This window comes from Erinaceus europaeus, chromosome 5 (genome assembly GCF_950295315.1).
Source record: "Erinaceus europaeus chromosome 5, mEriEur2.1, whole genome shotgun sequence".
Lineage (NCBI taxonomy): Eukaryota > Metazoa > Chordata > Mammalia > Eulipotyphla > Erinaceidae > Erinaceus > Erinaceus europaeus.
In genome coordinates, this window is record NC_080166.1 from 6,966,103 (window position 1) to 6,973,139 (window position 7,037).

Genomic DNA, 7,037 nt, shown 5'->3' on the forward strand with positions numbered 1-7,037 from the left:
GGCAGAACTAATCATGCAGAAGCAATCTGTGATTTTCTCTCTCAGTCTAGATAAAGCAGAGCATTATGACATTGGCGGCACTGAGCAAGGTCAATTTACTGTGAAAAGCCAGCTATAGACTCTGACTTCAAATAGACTTTTATCCTGCATAGCTAACAACAGGATTTACTCTCTTCCTTACCCCACATAATGGGCAAAATGAAGTGGACAATTCAATGAGGATGCATCTGTATATGTCACTACTTTTTTTTTTTAAACTGTTTCAGATAACCAGTCTGTAATCATATCTTAAGATTTCTTTCACCCCTGAGAATGAAATAATACATGGTTGACTGATAGTTTTCTGTCTAATAAAGTTTTGCTATCTGTATTTTAAAATTAAATGATAATCAGTTATCTAGAAACTTTTGGATATTGATTTTCTTTTATTCCAACTTCTTTTTGGCTTTAATATGAAACATTTCTCTCAGAAATATGCAAAAAACTTTTTTTAAAAAAAAATACAGCCTATTAAAAACATGAATAATCTCTTGAATCTAGCAGTTCTATGTACTATGGAATGCTCACCTAAAAACGTTGACCTACCATGGCCAGTGTAGAAGCTATAACACTGTGTATGTATGCTCTCTACGTTGAGTGAGGATGGTGAATTTGCATATCCATTTTTCAAAATGATTATAGTTATGGGCACAATAAGATAGATTACTTGGCCAATCATAGTAAATAAACACAGTGTATTCTTTTTAGCCATGAGGGAAAATTCTCCTACTTTTTTGTTTGTTTGATTGATGACCAGAGTAGATTATTCTTATGAAAAATAAAATATGACTGTGCCATCCAGGACATTCTTGTTTGGGTAAATTTAACTTTATTAAGTGCATCTGCTAAACTAGTCTGGTCACAGTTTATGTTGATAATGGTAGTAGCGATCAATTATATTAAAAATATCATGAAAGTGGTACAGAACTACTTCTTGGGTGCTGAATCTGAAAAATAAATGAAGGTATGATTAAATGTCATTGTTTTTATTATTTATAGTAATAAAAAAACATACCCAGGCCTAAGGTACAATAATTTTATAAATTAATGTACTCATCAGAAATGTTCTAAACCATATTCCAGTGATCCTATTAAACTTTTGAGGAGTAATGGAACTCTATGGTATTCATGGAACACTGTCGACGTTTGTGCTTTAATGTTTTCATTGGCTTGCTGAGACGCTGAGATCACGCAAAGTTCACTGATTTGTTGCTTTTGCTGATACAAAGGTTGATAGTAGTGCAGTATTCTTTTAGATGTAACATTCTGGTTGAAACAGTGTGAAGTATGTGATACAAGTGAAAAATAAGAATGCAAAACATCAGCGCTTAGCTGCTCATTTTAAATAGGAGTATCGAGTTATTAAATTTTTAATATGTGCTGCAGAATTCAAATTCAAAATGATTAACAATAGTTTTCCCTAAAATGCTTTGTTCTTACAGACTACAATTTGTGCTTTTAATAGTTTTCTTTTAAACAAAATCTAAAGTACTGATCTGTAACTTAAGTTTGCTTGTCATTTTTTCAAATAGAAATAATGTCAGATATTTCTTAGCTTCACTTTCTTTTTATTGATTTTTTCCCAATATTTGTCTTCTTAGAGAATACTTTATAAATCATGATTGTGACATTAAAGTGTCACTCAATATCAGAGCTCATGCCAAAGTATCATCCTGTCAGTGATTTGCTTATTCTATGTGTTAAAATATGTACTGTTAGTTTTTTTTATAGTAGAACTAAAAATATATAGTTTCTTTTTTGATACAAATATAAGATACGTATGTTGTACTGCAGGTGTGAGAGTGTATCGCTGAGCCGATATTGTCATAACATCATACCACACCGTGATTCTTCATCTTCCTTGGAATAACCAGTCCAGTCACAAGTTTTCTTGTTAGAGAGAAGAGATACCACAACATTGCTCCACCATCCATGACGCCCTCCCGGTACTCTCCCTTAGCGCTCCCATAAGGCCTTGAGGTCAGAGCGGGGCTTCATCACAGCAAGGCCTGTGCTCTGCCAGGTGAGCTATCTCCTTGCTCCTGATAAATTAGGTTGTGGTTGATTTCATAAATCTTTTTTATTTAACTTTTTAAATTTTTATTTATTTACTGGGTAGGGACAGAGAGAAATTGAGAGAGGAGGGAGAGACACTGAGGCTGAAAGACAGAGAGATACCTGCAGCCCTGCTTCACCACTTGTGAAGCTTTCCCCTTGCAGGTGGGGACCAGGGGCTTGAACCTGCAACCTTGCACACTGTAATGTGTGCACTTAACCAGGTGTGCCACTGCCTGGCTCCCTGCTTTCATAAATCTGATGAGTTTAGGATAGTGTTTGCTTGAGCCATTTAGAAAACAAGAGGACAGCAATTTTTCAGTCAGCATGTAGCTCAGATGTACTGATCCCTTCATGGCAGACTTAGAAGTATTTGCCATAAGATTAAGTCTTTTCCTTTTCTTTTTAAATCAGGGGAGAGCACAAATGCTGCAGCCCCCACCACCACAGATTACGCAGCTGAGTCTCCCACATCTGGGGAAGTTGTAGGGGTCAGCACACCCGGAGAGCAATGGATAAGTCTCGCCCTGGGAAAACCACCTCCGTGATCATGGTATCTCCCCTGCCGGCTAACTATAAATTAAATTTTTTCTATTATTTACTGCTCAATTACTCAGATCTTCATTTTGCCAAAGTAGATCCTAAACTTTATATACTTATATACACACACATAATCTGATCAAACCACACCTAGTTTATTTTAAGACAACATTCATTTGGTTTGGCTAACATTTTGAACTAGTCACAGTACCATATGAAATCAATTACGATAACAATTTAAGTCAGCTGGAATAATACAATTTCAAATAAAATAACTCCTCAGTTAAGAATTGGATCAATACTTTCAAAATAAGAGTGAAGTGGTTGACTACACTCGAAGTAAGACACTACCTAGAAGCATAACAGGATGTGGTCCAGAGATTAAAAGAAGAAATTTGGCAATCAAACTCCCTGGATCAACATTTTTCTGGATTAGGTTAATTTGCATGAACTACTGAATTTTTATCTTTTACTTTCTGGATCATAAAATGAGCCATAGCATAGTGAGTATAAAACTGCATTTTGAAAATCAAAGTATCATTTATGTAAGATATCCCCCCCCCCCTGCTTTATTGGATAGTAATGGCTTACATTAATGTAATGTGATGGTTTTCGACACAGATACCATCTCTCATCTCCCCTTGATAGAAAAATCTCTCCAGGAGACCATCTCTCCCAACTTAAAGTTCCTATTTCATCATTATGCACAATCTCCTCTCTGTCACATTCCTTTATTTTTTCTTTTCTTTTTTTTATTTTAATTTATTTAGAAAAAGGAAGCACTGACAAAAAACATAGGATAAGAGGGGTACAACTCCACACAGTTCCCACCACCAGATCCCCTCCCCTCCCCTGATAGCTTTCCTGTTCTTTAATCCTCTGGGAGTATGGACCCAGGGTCATTACGGGATGCAGAAGGTGGAAGGTCTGGCTTCTGTAACTGCTTCCCTGCTGAACATGGGTGTTGGCAGGTCTATCCATACTCCCAGCCTGCCTCTCTCTTTCCCTAGTGGGGTGGGGTTCTGGGGAATCAGAGCTCCAGGACCCATGGGTTGTCTGTCCAGGGAAGTCTGGTTGGCATCATGCTAGCATCTGGAACCTGGTGGCTGAAAAGAGAGTTAACATATAAAGCCAAACAAACTGTTGACCAATCATGGACCTAAAGGCTGGAATAGTGCAGATGAAGAGTTGGAGGATCCTCCATTTTGTAGATAGCTAGTAGGCATATTTTAGTTATATTCCAAAGGGCCTGTGGCTATACTAGTTTTTCCCCATGAGCCTGAAATCTTATATGCAGGTAGATCCAAGTTATTATCTAGGAAGATGATGTCATGGCTGGAAAAAGGACCGGAAAGTTGGATCAGGAAAGAGAGTAGCTATTGTTGACTGTAAACCACATTGATTTGATGTCACATCCCTTTTTTTTCTTCCCCAGAGTCCTCTGCTTTGAATGCTTCACATTATGTCTCTGTTACTGTCCTTGCTTACTTTCCACCCATGAGTGAGACTATTTCTGGCTTATCTTAGTCAATATGATATCTTTAAGATCCATCCAAGGTGTGGCAAAGGAAATGACTACATCTGTTTTAACAGCGGCATAGTAATCCACCATGTACATATTCTGTCACTGGGGATATGAGTTGCATCCAATTTTGGAATAATACAAATTATTCCACTGTGAGTGCAGATGTGCATAGAGTTCTTTGGATAGATGTCTTTGTTTCCTCCAAATATATCACCAAGAAGAATTTCCAGGTCATAGTGTAGGTCCATTTCCAATGTTCTAATGAGTCTCTGAGAGCTTTTCTACATGGGTTGGACCAATTTACATGTTCACTGGCAACAAGAATTTCTTCTTCTCCCCACTCCCTCCCCCACCTCTGACTCTCTAACAGTTAGTTTTCTTTCTTTATGTGTATGTGTGTGTAGACTCACTTTTCAGAAATAAATTCCAGGTCAGTGACATGGATAATGCTTTTCTTTGCATTGTGTATTGTCCAGGTCCCCCCTGCACTGAAGGAAGCTCTCATTCCCACTCCATCACTATAAAAAAAAGAAGTTTCAATACATACATCCTGCTTTTGCAAATATGAAAAAAAGTTGAATGAAGCTATACAAATTACTTCTTTAAATTCAGTGTTTTTTGTTTTGTTTTGTTTTGTTTTGTCTCCAGGGTTATTGCTAGGGCTCAGTGCCAGCACTACGAATCCACTGCTCCTAGAGGCTATATTTCTCCATTTTGTTGACCTTGTTGTGGTTGTTATTGTTATAGCTATTGCTGTTGTTGGACAGGACAGAGAGAAATCGAGAGAGGAGCTGAAGATAAGAGGAGAGAAAGATAGACACCTGCAGACCTGCTTTATTGCTTGCGAAGGGACCCTCCCTACAGGTGGGGAGCCAGGGGCTGGAACCAGTATCCTGACGCCAGTCTTTGCGCTTTGCACCATGTGTGCTTAACCCGCTGAGCTACTGCCCGGTTCCCTAAATTCAGTGTAATTTAACAATCACTACAATGAAAGTTTACATTGAATAAAATACATATAAAGATGGTATAGCAGATGTGAAAGTACTTTTCAAAGTTAACAACACCAAACAGATGTGAAATATTGGTTGTAAGTACTATCGCACATCAACAAACTCACTTAAATGAGATGTCTTTATGTTCATATTCAAACATAATCCAAACATCCTCTCCACGAAGATTATTTCAAGTGCCTTTTTTATATAATGTTCTCATCATTCGATCCAGCTTTAGTCACACATTTTAAGGCTTTAGAGTTCAAGTTGTGTATTATGTGCTTATGCGTGTTTATCTTCAAAAAGCAATCTCTGCTTCAGCAGATATTTTGCATTTGGATAATGTAATCATGACAGGTTAATACTCTTGATTTAATGCCTCCATACAGCTCATCTTCAGGCTTAGAAATTATCAAGCAAGTCATAAAAATATTTCACTTTCTAACCTGCCATCCTGGAGATAGTTGACTTACATAATGTCATTTAATTACACTTAAAATTGTACACACCCCTTCAAAAAGAAATATAACCATGAGAAAAGAGAGCAGTCTGAGCAAAGGTATCTTCCTGTCTTTCTTTAGAAAATCAACCAACCAGCAACACTAGTCTTAATTTTGTTGACATTTTGATGTACACATTTCTCCTTTCTTCCTTCTCTCCTTCCTTCCTTCCTCCCTTCCTCCCTTCCTTCCTTCCTTCCTTCCTTCCTTCCTTCCTTCCTTCCTTCCTTCCTATTTCAATATTTTTAAATATATTAGATATAGAAGACAGCCAGAAATTGAGAGGAGAGGGATACAGAGAAGGAGAAAGACAGAGAGACACCTACAGTACTGCTTCACCCCTCTGGAAGCTTTCATCCTGCAGGAAGGGGCTGGGGGCTTAATCCCTGCTCCTACTATAGTGTGTGCATTCAGCCAGGTGCTACAACCATCCAGCCCTTCTGATTTTCTCTTTAAAGATTTTTTACTGACACACACACACACACACACAGAGGAAGAGACAAGAGAGAGAGACAGAGAGACAGAGAGGGGGGGTAGGAGAGAGACAGTCACACGAGACAGTGAAAGGGAGAGAGAGAAATCAGAGCATCACTCTAATCTAACCAGGAACCTCAGCACATAAGTACAGTGCTCTGCCAGGTCAGCTATTAACATTTCCCCAACACGATGTAACTCACCTGACACCCATTGTTTTCCCCATGGTTATGGTTGGGACTCGGTGACTGCGCTATACCACAGCTCCCTGTGGTCAGTATTCACTGCCCCCCCTTCATTTATACACAGAGATACAGAGAAGAAGAAAGATACAGAGAGAAAGAGCAGGAGAGACACCCTGGCACAGCTCCACCATTCCTGACATTTCCCTGCTGTAAGTGCTGTAAGCGTTCCCAGGGACTCCCCTGCAGGTGGGGAGGCTTGGGCTTGGACCCTTGGACCGGGATCCTTATGCTGATCCTTGTACTTTGTGCTGCCTGCACTTAACCCGCTGCACTACTGCCCGACTCCCTTCTTAAAATTTTGATTAGTGATTGAATGGTTAAAAAGTTAGAGTGCTACAGTCCCGTGCTGCACCCACTGCCAAAGCCCAATATGTGCCTCCCCACCCTCTGCTCCGCTCCAATGATTACCGGCATAGTCAAAGCAAAGTCGAAGAATAAGATTCTTAAGAATAAGATTCCTCTTAGTTTTTAACAAATATTTTATTTATTTACTTATTTATGTTTTGCATAGAGGCAAAAGACATTGAAAAGGAAGAGTAAATAAAGAGGGAGAGATACCTACAGCATTATTTCATGGCTTGAGAAGCTTCCCACCAGCAGGTGGGGACAGGAGGCTTGAACCTGTATCCTGGTGCATTGTAGCATGTACACTCAATTAGATATGCCA

The 7,037-nt window shown here is 38.9% G+C and overlaps 1 non-coding gene across 1 annotated transcript; it reads right to left on the minus strand.

The window, feature by feature from the left end:
- Window positions 1-2,505: 2,505 nt before the first annotated feature.
- On the minus strand, window positions 2,506-2,671 carry LOC132538761 (U1 spliceosomal RNA). Its single transcript, XR_009550101.1, has one exon. It is a non-coding gene; the product is annotated as a U1 spliceosomal RNA (small nuclear RNA).
- Between the last annotated feature and the right edge of the window lie 4,366 nt (window positions 2,672-7,037).